Raw genomic sequence first — 13,172 nt, forward strand, 5'->3', positions numbered from 1 at the left:
GATTATAGCTCGGTCTTCCTGTGTGGAGTTTGCGTGTTCTCCCCATCCCTGCTGGGTTTTCTCCGGGTACTCTGGTTTCCTCCCACTTTCCAAAAATCTGTGTGGCAGTTTAATGTAACACTCTAAATTGTCCCTTGTTGTGAGTGTGAGTGCTGATGGTTGTTTGTGTATGTCTAACCTGCGACTGGCTGGCAACTAGTTCAGGGTGTGCAACAGAGTCCTGAGTTTTGATTTTGACATCTGCACAATCCAGTTCAGGGTGTGCAACAGAGTCCTGAGTTTTGATTTTGACATCTGCACAATCACTGTTCTCAAAATGATATTACAGTAGATCTTAATATTTTATCTTAGATTTCAATTTAGCTTTTCTTAAACAAACAACCAAATTCTAAGTTTAGACTTACAGTAAATTAAAAATGAGTGATTTACAGAACATTCCAATTTCATTGGAACTGGAGCTCATGTACAACACAGATCATGTTAAAGATTTCTCACAATAATTAGCAGGTATTTTTTTAACAAGGCAGGAAGCATAAATATCAGTTTGTCACACTTTTTTGGCAAGTGTTTAGATTTTCAAATGATGACCCCTACAACAGTCTTGGAAATCACAATGTCACATCATTGGTGAGTTATTTGTAGAACAGGGCCACGGGGTTTGCATGTGGTCTTTGAAGTTTACCTGGTGGGCACCATATTAGCGACCCATGATACAGGAGAAAATCCATAATCACTACACAACTACTCGATCAAACTACAAATGGAGAACTTACTATCGAACCCATTAAAGAGTGCAGATGTGTTATACTCTTTTTTGCTGATCTTTCGTTCAGAGGACCATTATGACTGTGAACCCAAATAAATGTATGGTCGCCTCATATTGCATATACTCAACAAATCTATGACTAAAGTAGTATTAAAATCAGAGTCCGGTAAATACTATGTTCTCAAATGTGATTATTTGGATTTTAAAAAGGAGGATTGGAAACAAAATAAAGTTAGCAATATCCATTCACCCATTTTCAACCTCTTATCTTGAACAGGGTCGCGGGAGTTCTGGAGCATATCCCAGTTGACTTCATGCAAAAGGTAGACTAATCTCTGCAACAGACTCCAATCAATATGTGCAAACGTCTCAAAGTTTACACGTAGAAATTCAATGAGATTAAACGTCAAATAACAGTAATGAGTAAAGAAGTGATAATATATTCATGTGATCTCTCAAGGTTTTTTCTTCTTGAATTGAAGAAAAAAAATCTGTACTATTTTGCAATCAGGCCTCAAATAACATGAATGTGGGGTAAAAAAAAAAGAAATCTGGATAAAAACGACTTCTTTTCGAAGAGCATCCTCCCACCACTTTAAACAATCTTCGGAGCCCCTGGATTCTGTGATTGGTCAGAGAGAGAGAGAGCTAATAGTGACGTCATCCCGGAGTGGCTTGAGTGACAGCGTGTAGGCTGGAGGAGAGGGAGAAGGTGGATGAACGAGGATGGAAGAGGACGCTTTACCTGGGCCTCATGCCCGAAAAACACCCTCGTGGGAAATTCAAGTCGACTGTTGGTCAGGGACTTTACAGTCCGGGCTTACAATTAGGTAAGCGAATGTTTTTAAAGGAGACGATTATGCCTACATAATCCTACATCACGTTTTACCTGCTTATCACCATGTGTCTTACTGATCTGGGGCATTGAGGGAACGCATGATGTACGGTCTCACTTTCGGGAAAAAAAAACATCAAACGTAGCCATTAATATAACAGTGTTCTACTAAATAATACTGCACGCTTATAATATTGTATTAATATAAATATTTGGGACTGAAACATTGCCTTGTGTGCCTAACCCAATAGTTGTCGAAGTAGGCCAACGGCATAAGTCTAATTAAAAGTGAGGATATTGGGCTATTAAAAAACGTCATGGAGTCAAAACGAAGTAATTGGGGCGAATTAGAAAAAACGGTCACGGTGATCTGACGTCTCGCGCCTTCGCTCCCTTTTTGCTTTCCTTTTTTCTTTCTTTCTTTAGTGCGTTCTAACCTTGATGAGCACAACGTGAGTTTGAACACGTCCAAGTGTGAAGCAGAGGTTGTCGACGTTCAAAAATACTTCACACGCAAAGATGTTCCGTAATACTCGTAGAAATGCACATTGTATCCCACGTCTCTAACGTAATAGGCCATCAGGCGTTTCGGCCCAGCCTTTTTTATTTATTTTTTGCCTTTAACAAGTGTGCATATTTTACAGATACTTTATATACCTACTGTATTATTATTTTGGGGGATTAGAGTACGATTAATAGTGACCTGATTATGATAATAATGTTATATTTTGTGGGCTCTTTATAATGTAACAACATGGATTTCACAAAATATTTGAAAAATATGTCCTTGTTTCCTTAGCTGTGTGTTTTGTGATTATTTTGTAAAATGCTGTAAATCCATTTGTACTCATTTTGGGGAAAAAACACTGACACATTTTTGCCTTCTCTAGATGATAAGTGGTAACCTGTGCGGTTAAAGCAATCCGATGTTTTGGGAGTCTGTTTCTGTCTTTGGTTATCTAGCTGTATGAGTGTTAAATTCCTGTCATAAAGCTAGATAACCGAATGTAGGAATGACTCCCGTAATGAACGTTGAGGGAGAAAGCAAGAAAGAGCGAAGACTGGCCTTCACCTCAAAGGTAAGGATTGTTCTACATTAACTGCTTGTTCGTTTAATTTTGCAGTTGAAAAATAATGCTATATATGTCATGCACAAATTTCTTTGATCAACAAGCAGACCGTATGTAAACTACTAATTTTGCTTACATATTCAAACACACTCATATACAACGCGCACTTAACAACGTACGCAACCTAAATGAGAATGGATAATACCAGTAGCAGTAAAAAGAAGCCAAGGACACAGTGTACATAATAAACATGACAGTTTGCATCGCTATCATTGTGTCGTGTCGAAAAGTAGTGCTGTATACTGCCATGAGAAAGATTGTCAAGTAGAGAAATATCTATAGACCAGGATTGAAAAATGTCGTGATCGATCTTATCCAATAATATGACTGTAATTAAAATGTAAATATGACACAATGAATGACCCCACCGTAATAATTCAAATCATATTACGTGTGCAGACATATAGATTGGAATGTGTAAAATCTTTGGGTATAATTGGATTTCACACAAGTTGTTTTTGAGGATGCACATCACCAAGCCACTAATCAAATCAGCGATATGAGGAGCTGGTTTTAAACAGGTTTGGATCCCGAGTTGTGCATTGGGCATCATTGTTGTCGAAGTAGACACACACATTGGTCATGTTGTTTAGTGGAGACTTAATAAATATTCATAGGAAATGACTAAACAGCAACTGAACTAGATTTGTGTGTAAGCTTGTCATAAAGTGCCAACGTGAATCTTTTCATTTAATTTAAATGTAAAATGTCTCTAGCGCGCTTTGTTGACAGAAGAAAGAAAGGGGGAAGCGAGTGCTTTGTGCTGGCATTAATGTTTCCAGGACTACTAATAATGAAATGGAGTGGTGTAGGACCCTCTGCAGAACAGGGTTTAAAAAAACACTTGGCAGTTGTGTTTAAAAGCTGTAACGAATCTTTAGAGTCTTTGAGATAGATTGGAGCGGGCCTCAATGAGAGGGGCCGCCCCATCCTGTAGACAGGAGCTGAACTTTTCAACTTGCTCCTTGAGTGTGATGCAGTCCATATCCACGTGAGCCTCGAAAGCCTGAAGAGCACCGGTGTGAGATGAGCTTGCATTCAGCGCGTTAACTACCTATTGCAGTGGAGCTCGCGGCCTAATTGCTTCGTTTCACTTGCGGGATATTAGCGATGCGAAAGGGGCTGTGGTCCGAGCCTCTTCCTGTTCATGGTGTCTTTATTTATGGGATGCTCCAAGGCACCATTGTGTCATCCTTTGTACCTCTAGTCCATGAATGATTCTTCACCGCCGTTCTCGCTTTGGTGATGAGCAGCTGAATTATAAACCCAGGTTCACAGCAACGTTTAATCACCTGTATGAGAATCAAGCATCCAAACGTGCGTCGCTTCTCTTTGTGTAGCTTTCATAACAACCAACAACTCAATGCGGGCTTGTTGTCTAAACCCTGATTGATGTTGTCGTTACAGAGTTTCAATTAGCGCCGTTCTTCTTGAAAAGACGGTGGAGGCATTGTTCAGCGAAAAAGAGGACGAGGTCGTCGCGCTTCCTCCGCCCTCTCTTCTTTTTGCCCAGAAGCCTTGGGATGCCATCTGCCCTGCCAGTGACAGACACTGCGCCTATGCCAGGAGGCAGACAAAGACCTTGGCCGATCTCGGATCCTGGCTGCGGGCGGAGGAGCCATCTTGGGCGATCTTGCAGTGATATTTAAAATGGCTGGGCTGACATACAAGGTGGGTTGCATCATCCTTTTTATGTAGGGTAACGTTGGCTTTTGGTGGGAGGACGAATGGTGAGTGTATAGGCGTGCGTGTACGTGAGTGCACGGACTGATGTCAACGTGGATGAAGAAAAGATGAGTTCCTTATTTCTTCCCCAATCGAACACGCACACACGTACACTCTCACACTCACATGGCCTTCCCCCTTTTTCATCTGTTCTCTTCCTGATAATTAGCAGTTGGTGGGGGGGTAGAGGGGTGTGATAGGAAGGGGGCTGGGTAGCAAACAAAATTAATGAGCTGGCACTGGTTGAAGGAAAGCTGCCACCCTCTCTTGTCACGCTGCTCCTTTGCACACAGCATGATGGGCGCCACCTGGCATATACATGTTACAAAGTGTGTATATATATATATATATATATATATATATATATATATATATATATAGTCCAGTATATGTATATATACACACACACACACACTCTAGGTGTCACGTAAAAAAGGTTATATATATTATATATATGTAGTATAAATATTTGTCTCACAATGGAGAAAGATTTTAAAAAATAATGGAGTTCAGCTGAAATGAAGATGCCAATATCATCATCATATACACACACACACGCGCGCACACCTACACACACACACATACACACACACACTAAGGGTGTGGAAAATAATCGATATTAATCGATACATCGATGCGTACGTGCACGATGCGAGTGCATTGGCTCATTCACTGGGTACGACGCGATTGACGGGTGAAATCGAGATTCATCACGATGCATTGGTGGGTATCGGTAAAATCTGATTCAAGCACCGTTTTATTCATGTTAAACGTCACCTATCTGCCCTTTCCTAGGCGCAATGAATGCACCATCATTGCTTTGCGTTTTGTGTTGAACACGGACGGTAGCCGTGCGTCACATACAGTCCAGTACACAACTAGCGAAACATTATGGAAGTTAGCGCAAGCAGCAGCAAGGAAACTACTATATTTAATGCAGCCGCAACATTCAGATATTATGTGTGGAAATACTATGGCTTCGAAAAGAAAGATGGAAAGCTTGATAAAACCTCTGTAATTTGCAAAGAATGTCGCACTACGAAGACATACAACGGCAGCGCCACAAATATGCAGAGATGGATATTTCATATAAGACACTCAGTGAGTAGTCTGTTTGTGTTTACACTACAGCAACAGCTGTGTCTCAGGTGCCAAATTGTTTACGTTTTCTTTGCACAAAACCCAATTGTGAAAGGGCTTAAATAAGTTGTTTTACACGTTCTACTGTTTATAAGGAATAAAGTGGTCTACTTTTTGCAATACCATACTGAATTCCATCTTTTTGAAACTTTTTTCTTTGCATAATTGCATCATGTTTAATTGCACACACAATATCACAACAAATTGCACTGTATCGTATCGGATCGCATTGATTTGAACTAAATGTGTATCGCATCGTATCACATCGTGAAGACGGTGAAACATATCGCATCGTGTCGCCAGAAAATTCCATTTATCGTTTAAGTATCGCATCGCTGGTAGTGCATTGAGGTGTGTATCGAATCGTCCACAGTGCTGAGATTCACATCCCTAACACACACACACACACAGTTATTATATTTCAACACATCTGTGTAAAATATTCAGCTGTTACCAAGGGAATGTTGCTCAGTATTGGTGACACTCAGAAAGGGCTTCATCCACAGGTTGTACAGGTTGTATTGGAGTACAACGATGCCGCACTACAATGAGAGGTACTTCTCGTGTTCTATTGACCTCATTTTGTCACATAAGAGTCAAGATTTTCGACAACAGCTCCAGCTGTGCTGTAGGGATGTTCTACACCTGCATTCATATACAAATTATTAAATGAAGTGTCATAATTGAGCATTATTAATTTTTTCCTGGTTGAATTTTTGATTCAGTTCTTATATATTGTGATAACGGTGCTAACTGCTCTGGCGTCTCTGTAGTCAGGAGCAGCATGCGGGAAGATGTGAACGTGCGTCTACCGCCAACATGCGCAGCTGCCGTGCACGTGTGTTAATGAACAGCGCTGTGCGTTTTCACATTATCATTCAAGTCTGCTCGCTCTCGCTCACTGCCATCTCAATAGCTGGTTAGCGCCCCCGTACCCCCTCACACACACACACACACACACTCTGCTGACACCCCGCCACACCTGCCCCCCTTCAAAAAAGCTTGCTTTCCCACAATTGTGAGAGCTGGTGCCACAGCGGGCCCGGCCTGGGGGGCAGGGTGGGAAAGGCCCTCCAGACTAGACATGAGCAGATGCCTGAGACATTAGACTGTCGTGCAGAGCACCGAGGTCGGGTGAGGCGCTGAGTTTTAATGTGTTTGCAAGTGTATGCGTGTTTGATATGTGTGCGTTGGGGAGTGGGGGCAGCGCGGGCCCTGGAGTGCCACCTGACTGTTCATTAGTCTATTCAGCCCCCTCTGCATGTCTGAATGGCATGGTGATACGATGCTGTTTTTCTCTGCCAATTGAGCGGGATTCAACATGCATTCATGCGAAGTACACCACATGCACGCAGTCACCAACCTACACCTTGTCACTCTCTCCTTGGCCTTTATTAGAAGTGGAATGCAATCAGCACATTCATGAAATCAGCCGCACATTCATAGTCTCAATCTGATTGTATGTTGCCTGCAAACCTTTGGACTCGAAATGGCACAAGCCTATCCGTGTCTGTGAACCAGCCTGCATGACAGGCCCAATGATGTATCTCACTGATAATCTCTCACAATGAACCACACGGATACAGATTTTGTAAGGTACACACATATCTGTTCAAATAAATAAATAAAATTGTTGCATTCATATATGGTGAAAATATATTCTTCACTTAATTACATAGGATAGGCGGCCCGGTAGTCCAGTGGTTAGCACGTCGGCTTCACAGTGCAGAGGTACCGGGTTCGATTCCAGCTCCGGCCTCCCTGTGTGGAGTTTGCATGTTCTCCCCGGGCCTGCGTGGGTTTTCTCCGGGTGCTCCGGTTTCCTCCCACCTTCCAAAAATATGCATGGCAGGCTGATTGAACACTCTAAATTGTCCCTAGGTGTGAGTGTGAGCGTGGATGGTTGTTCGTCCTGTGATTGGCTGGCAACCAATTCAGGGTGTCCCCCGCCTACTGCCCGAAGACAGCTGGGATAGGCTCCAGCACACCCCGCGACCCTAGTGAGGATCGAGCGGCTCGGAAGATGAATGAATGAATGAATGATTACATAGGTCCAGATAAGAGGGAAGCTCTGATAGAAAGGTCGATTGTAAATCAATCGTGTCACTCGTTGTAAAAAACACATTTACGTGTCATCTCATCTGAATGTGAACACCCTTAAGCTAGACAGGTCCAAACTGCACACATTCATCGACGCCCTGCTTCGTGAACCACACATACTGAAGAAAAAAATGGTCGCGTACAATTGGGTTAACTAACAAACAGACGAGAATGAAACGCGACCGATCAAGATGGGGTTCAAATGAGTATAGGTGAGCGTGACATTCAGTTGGGAGGTCTGTTGCACAGGCACGGTATGACCACATCTCCTAAAAGAAGAGTTAACATATACTGTAGCTATTTTTCTCTTTGCTTTTGCGTCAGATCACGTGAAGTTAGTCATGTTATATTTTAAGTACCTGGTGATTGAACACAAACATCTGTTTAATCTGAAAACAAAAAGTGTTTTCAATCAAGACTATCCATCTGGCCAGGGAAGAGGATTTAGGACATCGGTGTATAGCACCATGTGCATTCAAATATTGACAGTCTCCGTTCTCGAGTGCATTAAATGAATTCACGAGCAGTTTGTGGTAGAACGTCTCTCTCTCTCTCTCTCTCTCTCTCTCTCTCTCTCTCTCTCTTTATATATATATATATATATATATATATATATATATATATTTATATATATATATATATATATATATATATATATATATATATATTCAACAAACATACAAACATATATATATATATATATATATATATATATATATATATATATATATATTAGAGCTGTCAAACGATTAAAATGTTTAATCTAATTAAAAATGCAACTGTCATAATTAACTCAAATGAACTAAAAAATTAATCGTGATTACTCACACATTTTTTATCGTTTCTGAATTTCCTTTTACATTTTTGTCCTATTTTTTCCCCATTTTAATGCTCTCGTCAACATGGAATCATGAATCAGTTTTCTATGTGCCAAATGCAAATATTTACTGAAATAACAATTTCGATTTTCAATTTTACATGAACATTTTTCACTTGGTGCAGTTATTCACACATAATCTCTCACAGTGGAGCAATATGTTGACTTTTTAAAAGTAAACTTTCCATTCATAAACTCTTTAAGTATCTGTTTTCGGTGTCTCGCACTGCCGTGGCTGGCAAAAATTCTGGTGTATTTATAGAGCAACGTAACATCCGCTTGTGACGTGTGCCGCGTAAATCTCGCGAGAAAATTTTGAATCCCGTTAAAATTCATTTCAATTAATGCCAATAAAAATGCGCTAAACTGACAGCTCTAATATATATATATATATATATATATTAGTAGTTAGTTAGTTAGTTATATATATATATAACTAACTAACTAACTACTACTACTACACATCACCATCCAATAAGATAAGATACGATAAGATAACTTATTTGTCCCACACTGGGGAAGTTTTCAGTCTACAACAGCAAAATTGGGCGGTGAGGGGGGGAATAAATTGTTTCATTGCACAAAATAAATGTTTCAGAAAAGAACTGTATACAGTTCAATATGAGTGCATTATAAAATAAAGCATGAGCAATATATTTGTAGAATAAATATAATAAATAATAATAATACTAATACTAGCACACAATAACTTCTGCATCCCAAAAAGTTATTACTGTACACTTAAATTTAATTTTAAATAATTGTAAATTTCCCCAGTGTGGGACGAATAAAGGATATCTTATCTTATTTTAATTAGCTAAGAATACAGTAAGACTGCTTATTTTTCCGCATGAAAACAAAATCATTCAGTACATTATTAAATATCGACATTGCGATATTCAACATCCATTTCGTATGTTGCATATTGCAATATCGTGTGTTTGTGTGATGCATGTTACCAGAGGGTTAGACATACAGGATGTCTTTCTCGTCATGTTCCACAAGAGCAATGACATTTAAAGCATCACAAAAACAGTCATGTTTTACTAACTAATGAATATGAATAAATGGGTGACAGAATATGATTGCATGTGTTGCCTCTTGACATGAGGATAAGCACATTAGTTCGACGATAGATCGAAGTCGTTTGTTTGCCATGTAAAAAAAAAAACAACAACACTCTTTTTATGACCCTTGAAGGTCCTCCCGAGGCTCTAGGAAATTTTTGGATCTGCCACTACCATATAAATGTTTAACACGCTGTAATATTTAATGCTCAGCTCACGGGCACAACCTGAGAGTGTGGGATGATTTGCCATGTGGGTCAAGCGAGGCTCACACGGGCTCCTTTAATGCAACGTGGATTAATCTGGCGCAAAGCTGAACGTTAAGTATCTTAAAGAAGGATGGCGAGACACTTGCTGGGATTATGAGGAATCCCTGAGTGCAGGTCCTGCAGGGGAGGAGAATTAGGTGACTGTGCCTTTAATACTTGTGTGTAATCATTCCTTCCAGCGTGACGAGTATTGGCTACGCTCTTGCTCAGACGTGATCATTTATCAGTTTCACTCAACAGTCAAGCTATGAGTTCAAGTTCATGGGTGCAGCGGTGGTCCCTGCATGCCTGTTGGGGGTTACATAGCCTTTTACCTCTGCCGCCGTTGCTATGGGGAAGAGGCTGGTGGGCGCAGTAACGTACGAATGAAAAGGCCGAACTGTCACTGCTCTGCAGCTCACACACACACACACACACACACACACACACAAAACTTCCATTCACATTCTCTCGCGATGTCCGCTGCAAGAAAGCAGTTTATGTTTGTTATAATTCATCCAAGCTGCAAGCCCATTCATGTGAGCAGCCTTTATGCATAGTGTGAGCTTGCAAGGCACTAAATACACCACTTGTCAGATGGTGCGCCTTCGTATTTCAAGCAAGAATACTCCGAAGATCATCATTTCAAGTCAGAAGGAGTGCTGGACATTTTACTTGTGAGACAATACTGAAATAGTTTAGAGTACAGTTTGGTCCAAAAGTATTTGGGCAAAGAGTCTTTTGTTATTTCCCTTCCAAATGATTTTGAAATGAATACAATCCAAAATGTGATTGAACTGGAGACTTGTATGACATGAGACCAGATTGCCATTTCACGTAAAAGGTCTCCATTTTCAAGGATATGGACCGAGTGACATGTTTATTACTGCCCTGTGTGTGACGCGCAGGTGTCACTGACATTCCATCCAAGTATTATAAATGACAGCTATATACAATGATGTCACTTTACCCCAAACGGAGGCAATCTGTAGAAAAGGGTTTTGTGGTAAATAACATTTTGTGAAACTCCTTGAAAGAAAGCTCGACATCTTTCATGTCCATTGTGGCGGTGTTTGTTTTTTTTTTGGGGGGGGGGGGGATTTTATTACTTCTGAGAAACCGGCAAGCCGGCTGATTGGAATAAGTGCACGCCTCCATGTCCCCTTCGTAAATATGCGAAAGTGTGGCCTCATTTAAGGTTGCATTCATTCAGGGGAGGGGGTGCTCACGAATAAAGGAGTGTGTATTTGCATATGCTGTATGCTGTCTGCAGAAAATAAAAGGAGCGGGTAAAAAAAAAAAAAAGATATCAGAGGTGGACAAAGAACAAGGACAAATCCTTCATTGTAGGCTTGGTGGGAGAAAAGGCTCGTGTGAATTGGGGAGTGGGCGAAAATTGACAGAGAAAGAGTTGGGCCTGGTTCCCCGTGGGGATAAAAGCCTTAAAAACCCCTCTATGATAAAGTCAGAAAATAAGAGATAAAAATAACATGTAGATACAGAGGCTAAAAAAAAATAACTCTGCTGATGTTTCTTATTTACCTTCATGCACCCTTTTCAATTATTTAAACATAGCGATGCACTTGTATTGACAATTTTTTTGTATCATAATTTTTTTTTTTTACATTTTGTGCAGGATTGAAAATGCTCCTTTTCTTTCTTTATGTCCCCAGGTTGAAGATGACAAGCAGTGGAATAACTCCAGCCTGCACATATTTGCGACCAAAGTCACCACACCATTTTTTTTCAAAGATACCTCAACTCAACCCACGATGTTTTTTTCAAAATAAAACGTTACTACACGTTCTTATGTAAAATGTGTTCATCTTAAATTCTGCAAATAACCCCCCCCCCCCCTCCCCGCAAAACCTGTGTACAATTTGTTTTCAATGTGATTTGTTTCAAGAACATTGTAAAATAAATAAAACTCTTCTTGTAATCCCCCCGCCCCCCTCTTCCGTCCCAAATGATGAATTCTTCTGTATATTGACATGAACAACAAAATGAAATAAACGCACAACGGTCTAAATCGTGTTTAGGGAAAAGGGAATGCACACGCAGTGCTTTCGTGTTGATAGCAATGTATTTAATGATTTCGTTCATCGAAAGAAGCTGGTATGAGGATATGCGCTATACAAGCTTTGCTTGCGCTTTTTTATTTGGGGGGGGGGAGCCCATTAAGTGCATCTGACCCTGCACAATTAGCTACAGCTGCACCTGTGATTAAAATGGGTTCAACATCTTCATGTTCGTTTATGAATTTATTTTGAAGCAGGGTTGAGCAGAAAAGGAGGAAGGTTCGATCGAATGACATGGCTGACGCCTTGTTTGCACCCAAACAAACAGCATATGAAGAGACCCGCACACAAACGCGCGCGGGTACGTGCAGACGGGTCAACGCGGGATTAGACTGCATCCGTTTTAAAGGAATGAAAAACGAATGCGATGCAGGCATTAACAGGAGCCCGTTCGGGTACCTCGAAGGCCCAAACGAATGTGCAGAAACGAATCTCCTCACGTCGGGGCTCAGTGGATTATTAGATAATTTTCATAAAGAATGATTATTCAAATAAAAATGGCTTGCACGATTAAAATTAAAATGTCAACAGTTTTCATATGTGAAAAATTGAAAACGTTCTTAAATGTTGACATTTTACATGCAATCGATCCACTGAAACGAAATATACAAAACATAAAGGTATCGTGGAAAGTAGCACAGACGCATCATCTACGACAATACAAGGTAATATAATTTAATATACCGGTAACGGAATACAGTGTAATGCATGTGCCTAGCAGCCTTGCCCCCCCACGACTATTTTATAGTGAGGAGAGCAGTACAGGGACTTCATCACATAAAACAATACCAACCTGTATAAAACTAAATTCAAGTGAAAACAAGTGACAAAAGATTTTTTGACAAATTTCGACTTCCTTGCACAAATATACACAAATAAATGTGGACATTAATTCAATGAATCGTAAAATGAGATGGCAAATGTGAAAAAATACCCCCCCCCCGCACCCCCAATCGAAAAGCTTTTTAGTGATTCCGTGAGGGTGGGGAGTTGTGCATGTTTTCGTTGTGTCTCAATAATTGTAGCGACTCCTTTCTGGTTGAATGCAAAGCAATTAATGAAACCAGCCTCTGGAATGTTGAAATAAGCACATTAATAAAATTGCTCCACTGGTGAGATTTTATTCATTAAATATTTCTTGTGTGCTTTCAAACCTGTGTGCTCCACTAATAAATGCTGCCATTAATCAAGACTCCCAATCGTCTG

General features: G+C 40.4%; 1 long non-coding RNA gene across 2 annotated transcripts; it reads left to right on the forward strand.

Moving 5' to 3' along the window:
- Positions 1 to 1,457: 1,457 nt before the first annotated feature.
- Positions 1,458 to 13,079, forward strand: LOC127597378 (uncharacterized). 2 transcript variants are annotated; one of them, XR_007961640.1, is made up of 4 exons: positions 1,458 to 1,596; positions 2,565 to 2,680; positions 4,139 to 4,402; positions 11,562 to 13,079. It is a non-coding gene; the product is annotated as an uncharacterized LOC127597378 (long non-coding RNA). The 2 variants fall into 2 exon arrangements; XR_007961639.1 differs by having other exon boundaries at positions 1,461 to 1,596; positions 2,492 to 2,680.
- Positions 13,080 to 13,172: the final 93 nt, after the last annotated feature.

This window comes from Hippocampus zosterae, chromosome 3 (genome assembly GCF_025434085.1).
Source record: "Hippocampus zosterae strain Florida chromosome 3, ASM2543408v3, whole genome shotgun sequence".
In the NCBI taxonomy this organism is placed as follows: Eukaryota; Metazoa; Chordata; class Actinopteri; order Syngnathiformes; family Syngnathidae; genus Hippocampus; species Hippocampus zosterae.